Source organism: Myodes glareolus, chromosome 8, assembly GCF_982192425.1.
Source record: "Myodes glareolus chromosome 8, mMyoGla1.1, whole genome shotgun sequence".
NCBI lineage: Eukaryota > Metazoa > Chordata > Mammalia > Rodentia > Cricetidae > Myodes > Myodes glareolus.
In genome coordinates, this window is record NC_142033.1 from 91,192,171 (window position 1) to 91,210,376 (window position 18,206).

Consider the following 18,206-nt stretch of genomic DNA (forward strand, 5'->3'; position numbering starts at 1 on the left):
AAAGGCCAAAGGTAGCAAAGTTAGAGGCAATTGGGAGCCACCCAACAGGTGCTGAGAACTGAGCTGGGTCCTCTGCAAGGGCAGCACTCTCCTCTCTCACCCACTGAAACAGCTCTCCAACCCATAGTTTCCTATTCTTACTCTGATGACTAAGGATGTTCTTCTGATAACCAATTTCTTAAATTCTTTGTATATTTTGGAGGTCAGACCTCTATCTCATGTGGGGTTGGTAAAGATCTTTTCCCATTCTGTAGGCTGCCATTTTGTCTTATTGACCGTGTCCTCTGCTTCACAGAAGCGTTTCAGTTTCAGGAAGTCCCATTTATTAATTGTCTCTCTCAGTGTCTGTGCTGCCGGGGTTCTATTTAGGAAGTGGTCTCCTGTGCCAATGCGTTCAAGTGTACTTCCCACTTTCTCTACTATGAGGTTCAGTGTGGCTGGCTTTTTGCTGAGGTCTTTGATCCATTTGGACTTGAGTTTTGTCCATGGTGATAAATATGGGTCTATTTTCATTCTTCTACATGTTGATATCCAGCCATCAAAAGGACAAATAATCCACTAAAAAAAAAATGGGGTACAGACCTAAACAAAGAAGTCTCAATAGAGGAATCTAAAATGGCTGAAAGACACTTACGGAAATGCTCAACATCCTTAGCCATCAGAGACATCCAAATCAAAACAACTCTGAGATTCCATCTTACACCTATAAGAATGGCCAAGATCAAAATCACTGATGACAACTTATGCCTGAGAGGATGTGGGGCAAAAGGAACACTTCTGCATTGCTGGTGGGAGTGCAAACTGGTACAGCCTTTTTGAATATCAGTATGGTGATTTCTCAGAAAATTAGGAAACAACCTTCCTCAAGACCCAGCAATACCACTTTTGGGTATATACTCAAAGGATGCTCAAAGGTACCACAAGGACATGTGCTCAACTATGTTCATAGCAGCACTGTTTGTCATAGACAACCTAAATGCCCCATTGACCGAAAAATGGATAAGGAAAATGTGGTACATTTACACAATGGAGTACTACACAGCAGAAAAAAAAATAACGACATCTTGAAATTTGCAGGCAAACAGATGAGTCTAGAAAACATCACATTGAGTGAGGTAACCCAGACCCAGAGAGACAAATATCATATGTACTCACTCATAAGTAGCTTTTAAACATAAAGCAAAGGAAACCAGCCTATAATTCATAATCTCAAAGAACCTAGATCACAATGAGGACCCTAAGAGAGACATACATGGATCTAATCTACATGAGAATTAGAAAAAGACAAAATCTCCTGAGTAAATTGGGAGCATGGGGAACGGAAGGAAGGGGAGCAGAGAAAAATGTATAGCTCAATAAAATCAATAAAAAAATTTCATCAAATGATGACTGGCAAATCTCCAAGCTTGGACCTTCTCATATCTCCCTTAGACCAGATAGGCTGAGACCTCCGAATCCTGGATGACAGACAGTATGTATAAGTCGTTCTTAACCTTCCTAATGCTGAGACCCTTTAATACAGTTCCTCATGTTGTGGTGACTCCCAACCATAAAATTATTTTCATTGCGACTTCATAACTGTAATTTTGCTACTGTTATAAATCGTAACGTGTTAGTCAATCTCTGTGAAAAGGTCATTTGATTCCCCAAAGGCACATCCCACAGACTGAAATGCACAAGTCTATCTACTTGTTCTAAGTAACAGAAAACAGAACTTCTGGATAAAAGTTTCAGAGGGGAGACTAGAATCAGGAGAGGAAGACAAGGAAAATCACATGGTTGTGGAGAGGGAAATAACCCCTCATTCTGAAGCCTGGATAGAATCCAGCTTCTTCCAGGATGTCAGGCTATATGAGAACAATCAAGATGACAGCATATCATATATAGCTAAGCTACAGAATATAAGCACTTCTATTGGCTCTCCACAGAGGCACAAGGAGCAGTCAGTCTGCATGAAGAAGGGGAGGGTAATGAGGACACAGACACGGCCACACGGGACTGGCACACAACTACGGGACACTTGATGTTTCCAGGCTTCGGGGAGCACTCTTCACCATGCAATCCAACAGCTCTTCTGTGTTCTACCTACTACATTATACTTTGAATGTTGTAGATACATAACTTGGATTAGCATGTGTGGTTTCTAAGGAGGTGGGGCAACCCTACAGATGCTGTGTTTTCTCCTCCAGGTAGCTATCTTAGCAGCCTGTGTGACCAGCTTCAAAAGCTCTTCAAGAATACACATAAAGTACCATTGTTTGGGGGTGTACTGCTTTTCTTGGCTCTCTAGATTCTGGTGTCATGTGACACACTTTTCACAGAGGTTTGTTTGCCTTTGAGCCAAGTGTCTCAGGTATTCCTTTAAAAGGCTATTCTTTGTCTACAAGGGACTTAAAGGTATGAATGGTGAAGAGAAAGAGGTAGCCAATCTTCACATTGATGTTCCAATTTCATAGTTACAGTATAATTACATACTGAAATATTTTTGATAGGATTGAACTTGCTTCAAGGCAATTTGTAGGATCTTCTTTAAATTAAAAAAAAACATACAGATAATTATCATTACTTTCTGTGATGTTTTAAGTACAACCTGAGTTTTCAGTGTTTTTCAGCTCTAGGGTGATAAAATACCTTAAATTTTCTACAGTTAAAAAGGCATAATTAACCATTTAAAATTAAAGCTGAACCATGTTATTCAGTTATAGCATAATTCTCTAAAATACGGTGTAAATAAAAGGTATGATAATAAAAATAAATTTAAATCAGAATCAGGTCAATTAAGTGATTTATGCTTCTCAATGAGGATTGTGCACAATGAGTTTTGTATAGGTATTTAGTATATACTACCTTGGAAGAGCTGTAAAATCTAGAGGGTGTGGCTAGCTGGTGGAGAGCAACAGTGCATGACCAGCAAAAGAAAGGCCCCAGGTTCAGTCCCAGCACCAGGAGGAAAAGAAAGCTATGGTGTGGCACCATGGTCTCTATTCTGTCAATTATATTTTAAATAAACGTTGATTGGCCAGTAGCCAGGCAGGAAGTACAAGTGGGACAATCAGACAGAAAGTAAAGGTGGGTCAAGGAGAACAAGAGGATTCTGGGAAGAGGGAAGCCCATTCCTCTGCAGTCCCGGCCCAGACACAGAAGAAGCAAGAAGTGACTGCCTCGCTGAAAAAGGTACTGAGCCATGCGGCTAACAATATTAGAATAATGGGCTAATATAGATTATAAGAATTAATAAGAAGCCTGAGCTAATGGGCCAATCAGTTTTATAACTAATATAGACCTCTGTGTGATTTCTTTGGGACTTAACGATTGCGGGAACTGGGTAGGACAGAAAACCCCAACAACAGTGCTGTATAATCTTACCAGTGTTATCACAGACTGTTTTCCTTCTTCAAGTATTAATGAGAAAATATGAAACACACAGTGGAGATTACAGAGAAAATCTGACAATAGAACTCTACACCGTTTTCTGTAGGGCAGTAAACAGTGCTTATTCTATGTATTTCTCAACTCTGATACTTAAGGAATAAAAAAAACCCAACTAACTATAACAATAATTGACCATGCCATACACTGTCTTCCAGAACACATGCTAAGGAACACTTCTATGAAATAGGCATGTTTTTATCCCCACTTTACAGTTAAGTAAGTTAAGGTATCACACCGCTAAGGAAATATCCAGGCCCTTGCACTCTTAAATATCACAACTAGTAATATTTAAATGTCTCTGAAGAGGCAAATACTGACTGCACCTGACATACACAAAGAATTGAGGGTTTCCCCTGATATTTAGTTTTCAAAGAAACAAAGACTGCCTTCTAAACTTTGTTATGATTTGTGTGTATGTATGTTTGCAGGGTGTGTGTGTGTGGGGGGAAGAGTTGTCAACATCCACATGCATAAGGATGTCCAGAGACTGGAAGGAGTTATATCAGCAGTTGTGAGTACTTTCACCTGGGTGCTGAAAGTTAACATTAAATCACTGAGCTATCTCAAAAAGCCACAAAACCTATTTTGATTTCCTTACATATCTCCCTATTTCCATAGAGTTCTGACAACCTTGGAAGAAAGCATTAAAAAAAAATCTATGTTGTACTTCATTTGCTATAACAGCAGTTAGTAGCTTACTGACCCCTTGCCTTCTCTGGTTTGTTTGGTTTTAAGCCCATTCTCATCACTTGCCTATTCTAAAACAACAATTAACTGGACCCGCATTACCATCTTGTCAAAGAGTACTGATACTGTTATCACTCCAATTTAAACTGCCTATGAGTGCAGCAAGGCTTATTTGTTAGCTAAAATTCTATCTCTAATATGCATATGAAGATACAAGAAGCTTACAGAACACCAAATAGATTGAATAAAAAAAGTCCCCTCACCACATAATAATCAAAACACTAAACATACAGAATAATTAAAGAATATTAAGAACTGCAAGGAAAAAGGCCAAGCAACATATAAAGACAGACATATCAGAATTATACCTGACTTCTCATTGGAGATAATGAAAGCCAGAAAGTCATGGTCAAGTGTTATGCAGACATTAAGAGACCATGAATGCCAGCCCAGACTACTATAGCCAGCAAAACTTTCAATCACAATAAATGGAAAAAACAAGATATTTTATGACAGAACCAGATTTAACCAACACCTAGCCACAAACCTAGCCCTACACAAAACACTAGAAGGAAAACTCCAACCCAAGGAAGTTAGCTACATCCACAAAAACATAGACAATAGATGATCTCACAGCAGTAAATACCAAAGAAGGGGGAAAACACACACAATAACATCACCAACAATGAAAACTAAAATAACAGGAACTAGCAATCACTGATCATTAATATCCCTTAATATAAATGGACTCAACTCACCTATATAAAGACACAGGCTAACAGATTAGATACAAAAACAGGATCCATCCTTCTACTGCATACAAGAAACACACCTCAACCTCAAAGACAGACATTGCCTCAGCGTTTCCAATCAAATGGATCTAAGAAACAAGCTGGTTGGTGTAGCTATCCTAATATCTAACAAAATAGACTTCAAACTAAAATCAATCAAAAGAGACAAAAAAGGACATTTCATATTAGTCACAGGAAAAATCCATCAAGCCTTTTGGCTCGTCGACCGTCAGTGAGGCAACATGGGTCACCAGCAGCTCTACTGGAGTCACCCGCAAAAGTTCGGCCAGGGATCCCGCTCCTGCCGCATCTGCTCAAACCGCCATGGTCTGATCCGGAAATACGGGCTGAACATGTGCCGCCAGTGTTTCCGGCAGTACGCGAAAGACATCGGCTTCATTAAGTTGGACTAAGCGACCTTGATAGGATTCTTCAAGACTCTACCCAGTGAAACAGATCAATGCCAGTCTTTGTACATAAGAATTAAAAAAAAGTGAAGACCGTCAAAAAAAAAAAATCCATCAAGAGGAAATCTCAATACCAAACATCTATGCCCCTAATAAAGGGCACCTTCATATTAAAAAAAACCACACTACTAAAGCTTAAATCACACATTAATAGTGGAAGACTTCAACAGCCCTCTCACCACTAACAGATGTTATGACTCAAATGAACATAACAGACATTCCATCCACAGAAAAGAATATACTTTCTTCTCAGCACTTCATGGAACCTTCTCAAAAACTGACCACATACTAGGTAACAGGACAACCCTCAACAGATACAAAATAATTGAAATAACCCCATGTATCTGATTGGACCACCTGGCATAAAATTAGAATTCAACAACAACACTAATTTTAGAAAGCCCATAAACACATGGAAATTAAACAATGCTCACCTGAATCACCAATGGGTGAAGGAAGAAATAAAGGAAGAAATTAAAAACTTCCTAAAATTCAATGAATATGACCACACAACATACCCAAACTTATGGGACAGAATGAAAGCAGTGTTAAGAGGAAAGTTCATAGCACTAAATGCCTACAAAAAGAAGCTACAAAAATCCCACACTACTGAGTTAACAGAACACCTGAAAACTCTAGAACAAAAAGAAGTAAACTGACTCAGGAGGATTAGACAGCAGGAAATATCAAATTGAGAGCTGAAATCAACAAAATAGAAACAAAAAAAAAACAATACAAAGAATCAATGAGACAAAGAGTTGGTTCTTCAAGAAAATCAACAAAATAGACAAACCTTTATCCAAACTAAGCAAAAGGCAGAGAGAGAATATCCAAATTAACAAAATCAGAAATGAAAAGGGGGACAAAACAACAGACACAGAGGAAATACAGAGAATCAGAATCGTCAGGTCATATTTCAAAAGCCTACACTCCACAAAATTGGAAAACTTCAAGGAAATGGACAACTTTCTGGATAAATATAACTTACCAAAATTAAATCAAAACCAGATAAGCAAATTAAACAGACCTATAACTGCTGAAAAAATAGAAACAGTCATCAAAAGTTTCCCAACCAAAAATAAAAAAAAGCCAAGGTTTGAGCACAAAATTCTACAAGATTTCCAAAGAACTAATACCAATACTCCTCAAATTTTTCCTCACAATAGAAACAGAAGGAAAATTGCCAAATTCTTTTTCCAAAGCAACAATTACCATGATACCCAAACCACACAAAGACATTACTAAGAAAGTTTACTACAGACCAATCTCACTCATGAACACTGATGCAAAAATACTGGCAAACTGAATCCAAAAACACATCAGAAAAATCATCCACCATGACCAAGTAGGCTTAATCCCAGACATGCAGGGATGGTTCAACATACAAAAATCTGTCAATGGAATCTGCCATATAAATAAACTGAAAACACACACACACATGATCATCTCATTAGATGCTGAAAAAGCCTTTGATAAAATACAATATCCTTTCATGATAAAAGTCTTGGCAACAGCAGGGATACAAGAAACATAACCTAAACATGAAAAAGGCAATATACGGTAAGCCAACAGACAACATCAAACTAAATGGAGAGAAACTCAAAGCGATTCCACTGAAATCAGGAACAAGACAAGGTTGTTCACTCTCTCCATATCTATTCAACATAGTTCTTGAGGTCATAGCTAGAGCAATAAGACAACAAAAGGAGATCAAGTGGATACAAATCAGTAAAGAAGAAATCAAACTCTCACAATTTGCTGATGATACGATAGTTTACATTAAGTGAGCCCAAAAATTCTACCAAGGAACTTCTACAACTCAAAAACACTTTCAATAATGTAGCAGGATACAAGATTAACTCAAAATAATGAGTAGCCCTTCTTTACACAGATGATAATGGGTTGAAAAAGAAATCAAAGAAACATCACCTTTCACAATAGCTACAAACAGCATAAAATATCTTGGAGTAACTCTAACCAAACAAGTGGAAGACTTGTATAACAAGAACTTTAAATCTTTAAAGAAAGAAATTGAAGAAGATACCAGAAAGTGGAAAGATCTCTCATGCTCTTGGTAGGTAGAATCAACATAGTAAAAATGACAATCTTACCAAAAGCAATCTACAGATTCAATGCAATGCCCATCAAAATCCCAGCAAAATTCTTCACAGACCTCATACTCACCTTCATATAGAAAAGCAAAAAAAAACCCAGGATAGCCAAAACAATCCTGTACAGTAAAAGAACTTCTGGAGGCATCACAATCCCTGACTTCAAACTCTGCTACAGAGCTACAGTACTGAAAACAGCCTGGTATTGGCATAAGAACAGACAGGAGGACCAATGGAACTGAATCGAAGACCCAGATATTAATCCCCACACCTAGAAACACCTGGTTTTTGACAAAGAAGCAAAAAATATAAAATGAAAAAAAGAAAGCATATTCAACAAATGGTACTGGCATAACTGGATATCAACCTGTAGAAGAATGAAAATAGATCCATATCTATTACCATGCACAAAACTCAAATCCAAATGGATCAAAGACCTCAACATAAAGCTAACAACACTGAACCTCATAGTAGAGCTTCTGTAAAGCAAAGGACACACGATCAACAAGACAAAATGGCAGCCTACAGAATGGGAAAAGATCTTCACCAATCCCATATGAGTCAGAGGTCTGATCTCCAAAATATACAAAGAACTCAAGAAATTGGTCATCAAAAGAACAAATAACCCAATAAAAAAAATGGAGTACAGGTGTAAACATTGACCTCTCAACAGAGGAATCTAAAATGGCTGAAAGACACTTAAGGAAATGTTTAACATCCTTAGCCATCAGAGACATCCAAATCAAAACAACTCTGAGAGTCCATCTTACACCTGTAAGAATGGCCAAGGTCAAAATCACTGATGACAACTTATGCCTGAGAGGATGTGGGGTAAAGGGAACACTCCTGCATTGCTGGTGGGAACGCAAACTGGCATAGCCCCTTGGATATTGGTGTGGCGATTTCTCAGAAAATTAGGAAACAACCTCCCTCAAGACCCAGCAATACCACTTTTGAGTATATACCCAAAGGATGCTCAACCGCACCACCAGGACGTGTGCTCAACTATGTTCATAGCAGCATTGTTTGTCATAGCCAGAACCTGGAAACAACCTAAATGACCCTCGACTGAAAAATGGATAAGAAAATTGTGGTATATTTACACAATGGAGTACTACACAGCAGAAAAAAAAAAACCAATGACATCTTGAAATTTGCAGGAAAATGGACAGACCTAGAAAACATCACATTGAGTGAGGTAACCCAGACCCAGAGAGACAAATATCATAAGTACTCACTCATTAGTGGCTTTTAGACATAAAGCAAAGAAAACCAACCTACAATTCACAATCTCAGAGAACCTAGATCACAATGAGGATCCTAAGAGAGATATACATGGATCTAATCTACATGTGAAGTAGAAAAGGACAAGATCTCCTGAGTAAATTGGGAGCATGGGTACCATGGGAATGGGTAGAAGCAGATGAGGGAGGAAGGGACGGGAGCAGAGAAAATACATAGCTCAATAAAAACAATTAAAAAATAAAATAAATTCTATCTTTAGCTCTCTTGTTTTCATTGGCAGTTTTTTATCATTGTTCTTTGGCTGGGTTTTAGATAGTGGCGGTCAAAGTTCACTTCTGGATATCCTCCATTCACTATTAAGGGGCAAGTGGGGGGCTATGCTTAAGCAAGTGAACTTGTCCCTTCAGAGGCTGAATTGGCAGAGCAGCACACAAGTGTGTCAGTTTATTCTTGAAGGTAAGGACCTTAAAAAGGTCCTGTTTTTGAAAGCTAAAGCCTCAGACTTGACTTGGAGGATATTATCTAGCAAGTTACGTCAAGGTAACTGTTGATTAAAAAGTCCAAGCCAGTTTCTTTTGCTGTTATACAACTACTACCATTCTCTGAGAGTAGCTGTCAATCATACTGTGCCTGTGGGGCTGGGATGTGTCTGGTGTGGTGCCCAGTATGCTATTGGTGCTCAAATTTTAATTCAAGCAATAACAACTACTACCAGGTTACTGCATGCAAAAACGATTTGACAGAAAAGCCATACGTAGCACAGAGTCGAAAGCTGTAAGCAGGGGTAAGCGCTTCTTTTGAAAACAAACAGAAAAGTGTTTTTGATGCTGATGTGTTTTTATTTTAGTAGTCAAGTTCATGGTAAAGACAAAAAAAGACGATGTCACTGCGCTAGGTTTTCTTATGCTTGGGTTTTGTTTAAAGTGTTTTGTTTTGTTTTGTTAAAAAAAAAGATGAGCACAAAACTCTTTCACAGGGATCCAAAATTCACCAGCGCGTAGGAAAAATAAATCAGTGTGTCTCTGTCTCCCAGATTTTTTTTAAAGGTAGGTGACTTTGTTTCTGCAGAGGAGAAAACTTAAAAGAGAAAGGAGAAAGATCTGTCTCTGCCTGTTCTTCAAAACTGAGAGAGAGAGAGAGAGAGAGAGAGAGAGAGAGAGAGAGAGAGAGACGGGGGGGGGGGTGGAAGGAAGGGGGATATATCACAAGTCAGGGAGGGAGGTGCTCACCAAAGCAACAACTTTTCAGTGCTCAGAGACATGTGAGTGTGCTGAAGAGGGCGCGTGGCCCACAAGTTGGGCACACAGAGCTGCACTGCGCTCTAGAGAAATAGGACGCATTTAAGACTGAAAAACCTGTATTTAAAAACCTTAATAACCTGTAAGTTTTATAAGAGGAAGAAAGAAGACAATAAAACTTTTATAGTGTGCTCCAGTATAGTTAAGAAACTACCAATGTGCATGGCAAAATGAAAAGGCACAGATTACTCTGCTCTTACTATGTGTGGAAAGGTAACACGCACTTCCGGAGACAGACACGAGAACCCTGCTAAGCTCCCTGAGGAAAGAGAACAAGGTCGGGAGATAGAATTACTTTACTCTGAGGAAAGAGAACAAGGTCGGAAGGTAGAATTACTTTACTCTTTCGTATTAACTTTTTAAAGGAAAACTATGTCCACTTATTACTTCTTCAATTAAACTTTTATTTCTAAATTAATTTCTAAAACAAGAGCATTTTTACTTTGAAATTATAAAAATAAAGTTAAATTTTAAGACTAATAATGAAATTTTTAAATAAAATTTTCATTTTTCCTGTTTTAATATGATGCTCATGAATTTTAAGAAAAATTCAAGTTTATATAAAACTTCTTAAAAGGTAATATTTGCTCTTAGGCAGACATTTCTCTCTGAAGCACGACAGCAGCTAGCCACATATTGAAGGTTTTTATTTCCCCAAGCCCTACTTACTATCTTCTACTAGTACTGGACCATTTTTGGTTCATGGAAACAGCATGGGTAGCTTCAGTGGCAGATTCTGATTTCACAGCCACTGCCTTCTGTGTTTTTAAAAATAGCTTCAAATTTCTGAGACACAAAGCAGGTGTGGGTTTTAGCATTTCTTGGGAGGGTTTTTATTTTATTGTTTAGAAGTACTTCATTTGCCTTTAGAAGATTTTCTAAAATGCCCTACACACAAAAAAAAATATAGAGAAGGAAAATGTTCTATGGTCATGTGATTTCAATGACAAAACCTTTATCATTTTACTGAAATATTAATTGAACAATACCCTAGAGACAGTGCCACACAGAAAACAGTGTTCTTACTCCACCTAAAAGCAGGAGTGCTATAGTACAGTGACATGAAAAGATTATTCCATAAAGAGACGGTTACCAGTCTACTGTTTCCTACACTCTGTAAAAGGGTGAAACCTCCGACTCCCACAGAGACCGACTGGGAAGGAGGTAAACACAAACTTGTTTATCTTTTAGTTGACTGGGCAGAAAACAGGAAATCTCCCTCTACATGAAGAGAGGTGCCAGCTCATCAGAGCAGTTGGGCTGTCTCAGAAGGCAAAGCCTCTCCCACTCTGGAGTACCTTCTGTCTACAGATGCGGGTGACCCACAACCCACTGTGCCTCCTGGGAAAACAGGCATCCTAACCTAACTACAGAGACACAGGACTTGTTAGCAAACCCAATTCATAAAATGCTGAGAAGAAAGACTTAGGCAGTCACATAGTTTCATGATCATTTCCAGGCAGGGCCCCAAACAAGCTGTTTAAAATGGACTAAAATCAGTACAGGGATCTCTGAAGTAATTGATATATTCTAGTAAACGATTCCTTCTAAAATTAAATGCCGAGTTCCATTTTTATCCTGATTACCATTTTAAATTGAGATTATCTCCTAGGAAAAGATGGCTGGAGGGACGAATTATGTTGAAGCGGTATGGCGAGAACAGAGGAGGCAGGCCTGGATGAGCCAGGAAGGGGCAGAAGGGCAGAAAAGTTGAACGTAAAAGAACTCATTTCTGTTACTTTTAATAGTCCTTTAAGAAAAGGGTAAATATGTTAGCACATAAAATCAAATCTGTTCTATTTGTCTATTCTTTCAGCTTTTTAAAGTCAAAATTCTTAAGCCAAGCAACTATCCACAAAGAAGGGTAAGAAATCTACTTTTTATCAAAGACCACTGGCCCAAGGAGAAAAACAAAAGCAAGGCAAAGCAGAAGCAATTGCTTGAGCCTACACAGGTTTAGGTTTGTAGGTGCTGTTTGTCTTCTTTCAGGGCTCCGAAGATAGTCCAAGATGGTCTCACAGTCACAGACCTAGTGTCTGGACCTCTCAAGAGCTCGAACTATCTGCATGTGCCACTATATCCAGCCAGCTCATACATTTTACAGTTTAAGAAAATACAATGTTTCCCTAATCTGACTCTACACTAATTCAAACTTTAATAACAAAGAAACACCAAAGTATATGTATAAATTAGACTTTAATAAGGGGAAATTAGTGAAGGAATCAGAACAGGTTTAAAGGGTGAGATGGCATTGCAGGTGAGGTTGAGCTGGGAGTAATGGAGCTCAACGATGGACCAATACTGAACCCCGGGGGAGTCCTATGAAGAAAGAAGGTGGATTAAAGGAATTATCAGAGAACACCTACTTGTGACCTATTTTCATTTTTGAAATGATCCTATGCAGGCATGTGCAACCTGAATCAGAAATTCAATAACTGCTTGCTATCTATCTATCTATCTATCTATCTATCTATCTATCTATCTATCTATCTATCTATCTATCCATCCATCCATCTATCTGTATGTATGATCTGTATGTATGTATGTATGTATATATGATTTTATATATACATATATATAAAACCAGAATCAAGGAGGAATCCTTAGAACTGGAATCAATCAGGTAAGAAAAGCTACACCTCAATGGAGTGGGGCTGAAGGAGCAAGAAAGAGCAGAGGCAGGAGAATGCTGCTTTTTATTTAAAGTTCTTCCATGGTTTTGATTTGTTACCATTTGTGTGCAGCAAAAAAAATAAAGACGTAACCTTCAAGTTCGCAAATGGCGAGAGCCCGACCCATGCTGAAAGCCTCTTCAGGGGAAGAGGGGCAGCTCTCTCTTTTTTTCCCCCTTTTGCTAATTCCATCAAAAGGTTCTTGTCAAAAACAGGTTTGATTTTCTTCTCTGTGTATACACGTTAGTTACGGATGATTAATAAAGCATTCATTCTTCTGTTTGCTTTGGCAGAGAAGTGACTAGGGTTGTGTTAGCGTTAAGGAAATATTTCACTTTATACGGAAAAGATATGAAGTGTTGCTTATTTAAATACACATATGGTTAAAAAAGAGTTTATTCCTGTTTAGGCTCATAAACAATAAAAAACATTTCAGTAGGAAGTGAAGAGTCTGTTCAACTTAACAGACTATGAACATATTATGATTATCCAAAACAGGTTTTGTGGATTTATGTACTTTGATGGAAAAACAAATAAAATTTTGGTAGAATAGTAAAGTAGTCTGAGATTTCATTTTAAATATGGGAAAATAATCACAATTTAAAAATACTTAAATATACAAAATCCTTACAAAATAAAATCCTATAATAGTTCATTACAAAAAGAGTTCTCCCAAGCTTAGGGTATCTGGACACCCAAATTTAGCCAGACTCATAGCCACTGAGAATTCATATTTCAAGTGCATGTTTATAAAAAAGCATTCTTTTGGAAATCTGGTACAATACAAGCACAGTCACAGAGAAATATCAATGCTATCTATCCTTTCATGATCGTTATAAAGTCATTTTATAAATTAAAATTCTTTGTCTGCCCATTAAGAAATAGCAGTTAGGGCAATTTAGATTCTTGCAATTCCTGCTTGATTTAAAAGTCAAAGGCAGTAATCTACTGTAAGCTCCCTTTGACGGGCTACACTGTGACGACTTGAGATCTTCCTCACCAGGTCCACCAACACGCAGGGAAGGAAAATCCAGATGTGGAGGAAAAAATGCTTTGACTTATTGTGTAGAAACCACCAACTAGAGAACAGGAGACAGATGGGGTCTGAAGTCAGTTCTCAAGTCTCCATTTTACCCCTAAAGTGCTGATGAAGCAACTCACAAACAAAGAGTTAGGTAAGGATTGGAACTCAGGTGCGGAGTGGGGATAAAAATACTGATGGCAGATGAACTTGTATGAAAATTTACAAGGAGAACTTCAAACCCAGTGCTAACTCCACAGACTCTTTTTCCCTCATTTTCCCTCCTCCCTAACAGTTTGGCAGCTCCCAATCCTTTCTATCAGACCTAAATTATACCCTTCTCCTACCTTTTTCTCCCAATGAAAAATAAAAAAACAAACAAGGCAATCTAGTCTTTTGTATTTCCCCTTTTGTGAGTGGCTCACATGTACAAGGAGTCACTATTTACACAGTATCACTGCCAGTGTAGACTCATTCTTCTCAGCCGTCCTACCAAGTTAAATTGAGCAATTTCAGGTGGTTCCCGTTAACTTTATTTCATTTTTGTCACACACCCCAGTCATCACGTCCATTTTATATGATCTGCTCGTTGACATGTCTGCACTGAAAACTGCCTCTACACTCAACTCCGAACCTTGCCACAAGAACTGTCCTCGAATTAACAAGGCCACTGCAAAAGCCTGAATGAAGGATTGGTTTTGTCTAATAATCTGAAGCCCTATAGATTTTCACTGAGTCAAGCTATCACTGGCATGAATTCTAACCTCAGAGTCACCTCAGCAGAAATGGAGGCCTCTGTGGCTCACACTCGTGAAAGAACTTGCCAGTGCCTGAGAAGAACTCAACCACTGTGAAAACATTGTGTTAACAAATATTTTTATACTTAGAAGAAAGAAATCTGTCCTATAAACTTTTGTAAAAATAAGTCTGAAAAGAACAGGCATGGGGCACATTTTAAAATAAGGAGAATAATGCTAACTTTCTCTAAATGTGAACAAACAGCACCCTAAAACTCAAACATGTGCATGGTCAAACAAACAAACAAAAAATGCGAAAGTAAAACAAGTCATTTTATTAACGTAAGAATAATTTTCCTTTTGAATATTTCCAGTCATTAAGTTGGTTGTATGACAGAATCACAGCTATCAATTTTATGTGTACATTATTCCTTGCAAATCTGACTCACAGACTCTGTCACAACAAATGCCTCACGTTGTAGGCATAAGACTAAGAAAGCTGTTAGGTAGCAGAGTTTAAATATGTCACTCAGTTTACTAAGAATGAAACTGGACATTTATTGGATATTTATAAATGCATAATGTTTTTGCTGCACTTTGTAAAGTGATAAAAACGCTTTTATATAGCTGCTTCAAATTAGCAGAGATGCAAGACTATCATGTGAAAAATTAAAGTCAAGTTAAAAGAAAAGCCACAAGTATAGGATATTAATGACAAATTCATCTTTAAGACACTCACTGAGCTCTGTTCTGAGGGTACAAATTATACATAAGAGCTACATCATTGAGTAAGTAAATACATGAGAAGAGTATAGAAATCACAAATGAGCTGGGCTGTAAGACACTTGGTTTTCAGGGGCACATCTCATGTTAAGATGTAATCATTCTGAAGTTCCCAGAACTGGAAAGGCACGTCCTAGTCTTTAAACCGGCTCAGACAGCAGCGTACGTAGTACTTAAATGACTGTATCAACTGGCAACTGTAAAAGGATATGCAGAAAACCAAAGCAATGTGCTTGAAGTAGAACGTGTAGGTCGAGTCAATACAATTTAACCCACATGTATCAAAGTGCCCAATGCTGTGGATAGACTGCAGTAAGAAGGTTACAAATCCCAAGTCAAAGGCTTCCAGAGCAAATTCTAACTAGTTAGAAATGTGCAGAGAACAACCATAGGTACTGAGTATTCTTGTTTGAATACTGAGACAGAAATTTAAAATTTGACATTGAAATAATCCTATTTTAAAACAGTCTCTAATTTATATATTTAAACAAGGACCAAAATATTAAAGAACATTCTTGACTAAATATTTCTATATTTCAATTTTGTTATATAATAAACATAAGTTTGTATATTTCAATTACCAAAACAAGATGGCTATCTAGCAATACAAAACAAAATTTTATTAAAAATTTACTGTCAGAAATTTTAAATAATTTTAATTAAAACAACCTTGTTGATTAACAAATAACTTTATAAGTTATTTGTTAAATGTTTATATTCATATTTTCACACAATTATAGGATTAAAGCAGTAGTAAATCATATAAGTTTAAAATGAAACTAAATTATAACATGATTCCATAAACTGATTTTCAAAAAATATTAGTATAACTTATAATTAAAGTGAGACTGTCATGTTACTGTGTGGCTAGAATACATAGGTGATCTAGTACACTGGGCCCAAATAGATAATCCAGGTGTTATCAGGTGTTTGAGTCTGTGAGATTTTTATTTAAATACTATCAAATAACCTACCATATAAAATTGATCTTTATGTAAAAATTTTTGGCTATAAAATGCCTTTTTTCTAAGAAAATATCAAATCCTAATTTTCTAAATTAGTTGAACTATGTTTTATTTAAAGAGATGCAAAAGCAAATATCTAAAAATCAGATTATCAAGTATATAAGAATACTTAAAGTCGGTGGTCAGACCCTCAGAGTAGGAACAAAGAAATGAGTGATAGTTAGGTTAGTTTCTAGATCATGACACCTTAGTTTATCAGCAAAATGAGGGAGAACTTAATGACTTCTAAGCCTCATTTAAGCTCAAAATTTCTGATTATTCTTATCTAGAAACCCATGTCTACACAAGGAAACGAGCTCTCAAGCTGGAGCACAGCACAAGGGCGAGCTATAATTTACAGGAAACAACGGTGCATTACAGCATTATTTTGCAGTATATTACTGCAATGAGTGTATTTCAAAGCAATGAGTTCAAGATAAAACACAGGAGGCAATTGCATGGCTGTGCTCACCTAACGATGGCACAAACACATCTATAAAATAAGGCATTTCAATGATATCTCATTCAGAAATATTTAATGTACCTGTAAAACTAAAACGGAGATAAGTAACAAGAATTAAAGTGAAACATGTTAGATCTCGCTTTTTAAATGGAAATCTACTATACTCTCTCTCTCTCTCTTACTGTAGAAACCACAGCATGTGAAGTGTGTGATCCCTAAAATCACAGCCTAACACAAGTGTGTAAGAGAGGCACTTAATTCTTTTAACTAAACTTGATGTTTAGATAGACTAACATTTCTGTAAAATTATAAAATTCTAAATATTTACTGTTTAAAAATGCTACCAACAAGCATATAACTAATAAACACAACTTTTTTTGTTAGGGGAGGAATCAGAGAGACAGTTCAGTGTGGAAGAAAGGCCCAACAACCAATATAGGATCCCAGACATTGAAGTGGAGGAAAGAAAGCTGACTTCCTCAAGTCTGCCATCTGATCTCTATACACATACAGCAGCACACACACACACACACACACACACACACACACACACACACACTGCAATGAAAATTTAAGAAAGTATTATTAAGATGATTCTGGTTATTGCCAGAATTCAACTTGGTTTCAAAGTGTGCTTTTTTAAAAAGCACATACAAATCACCTACACATTATTTTAAAAACCAAACAAACAAAAACCCTTTGTGCTGTAAACTGTCCCTGAACTCCACTTTGGCATTTCTAGCAAGCTGATAAACCACTCTGCTTGTTCTCTTCCACCAATTCAAACCAAGCCAAGAAGCAGTTTCTTCACTTATTTAATTCAATGTCCCAAGACACTGCGGGGTAAAAGTCAGTCATTAAAAACACACACTGTTGCTATAGTAAAAACAACCAGTCACCTGGGACCGGTTCCCCAGACTAACCTACCGGAACTATGAAGGTGCAGGAAGACAAAGAAGTAGAAAATACGTTTTCTGAATCAATTATGCTCATTGCCATTACATGGCACACGGAAGGAGGAGCTCAGAAAGCAAATAAGCTTCAGGTAACTGGCAACAGAGAGGACTTTTTTCCTAGTAGCATTAACAATCTTAAGTTTCTTACAATTTTCAGGAGTGCTACCCTGCAGGCATCTATGACAGCATCACGAGGTTTCAGATTTAGTGTGGGTGGTTGGATAAAGTTGGACACTGACCAGTTTTGTGTGTGCTGAAAGGCACCCGGCTGGAACACTGTATTTGGCATTGGCTATGAGACTGTCGGTGCAGTGGGTTGGAAGATGTATGCATTGGCACTGTGTGGAACCAGGAGGCATACTTAAAAGGTTATGGCAGTCTTGAATTTGGCAGCTTTCTTCTAAAATGATTGTGCAGAGTTAAGAGTAAAATCCAGGGTCACACCTATGAATACCAGAAAGTAGTGTGTATCTGAGACAGTCTCTGTCCTTTGCAACACTCAGTCCTGAGAAAAAGAAAACAGAGTAGTCTTTTGAGTG

At 37.5% G+C, this 18,206-nt stretch overlaps 1 protein-coding gene and 1 pseudogene across 12 annotated transcripts in view; one reads left to right on the forward strand and one right to left on the reverse strand.

Annotated features, from left to right (window-relative positions):
• Nucleotides 1-18,206, reverse strand: part of Ehbp1 (EH domain binding protein 1) — a 263,173-nt gene that overhangs the window by 175,596 nt on the left and 69,371 nt on the right. The window lies entirely within an intron of this gene.
• Nucleotides 5,138-5,417, forward strand: LOC125401291 (small ribosomal subunit protein uS14 pseudogene; annotated as a pseudogene).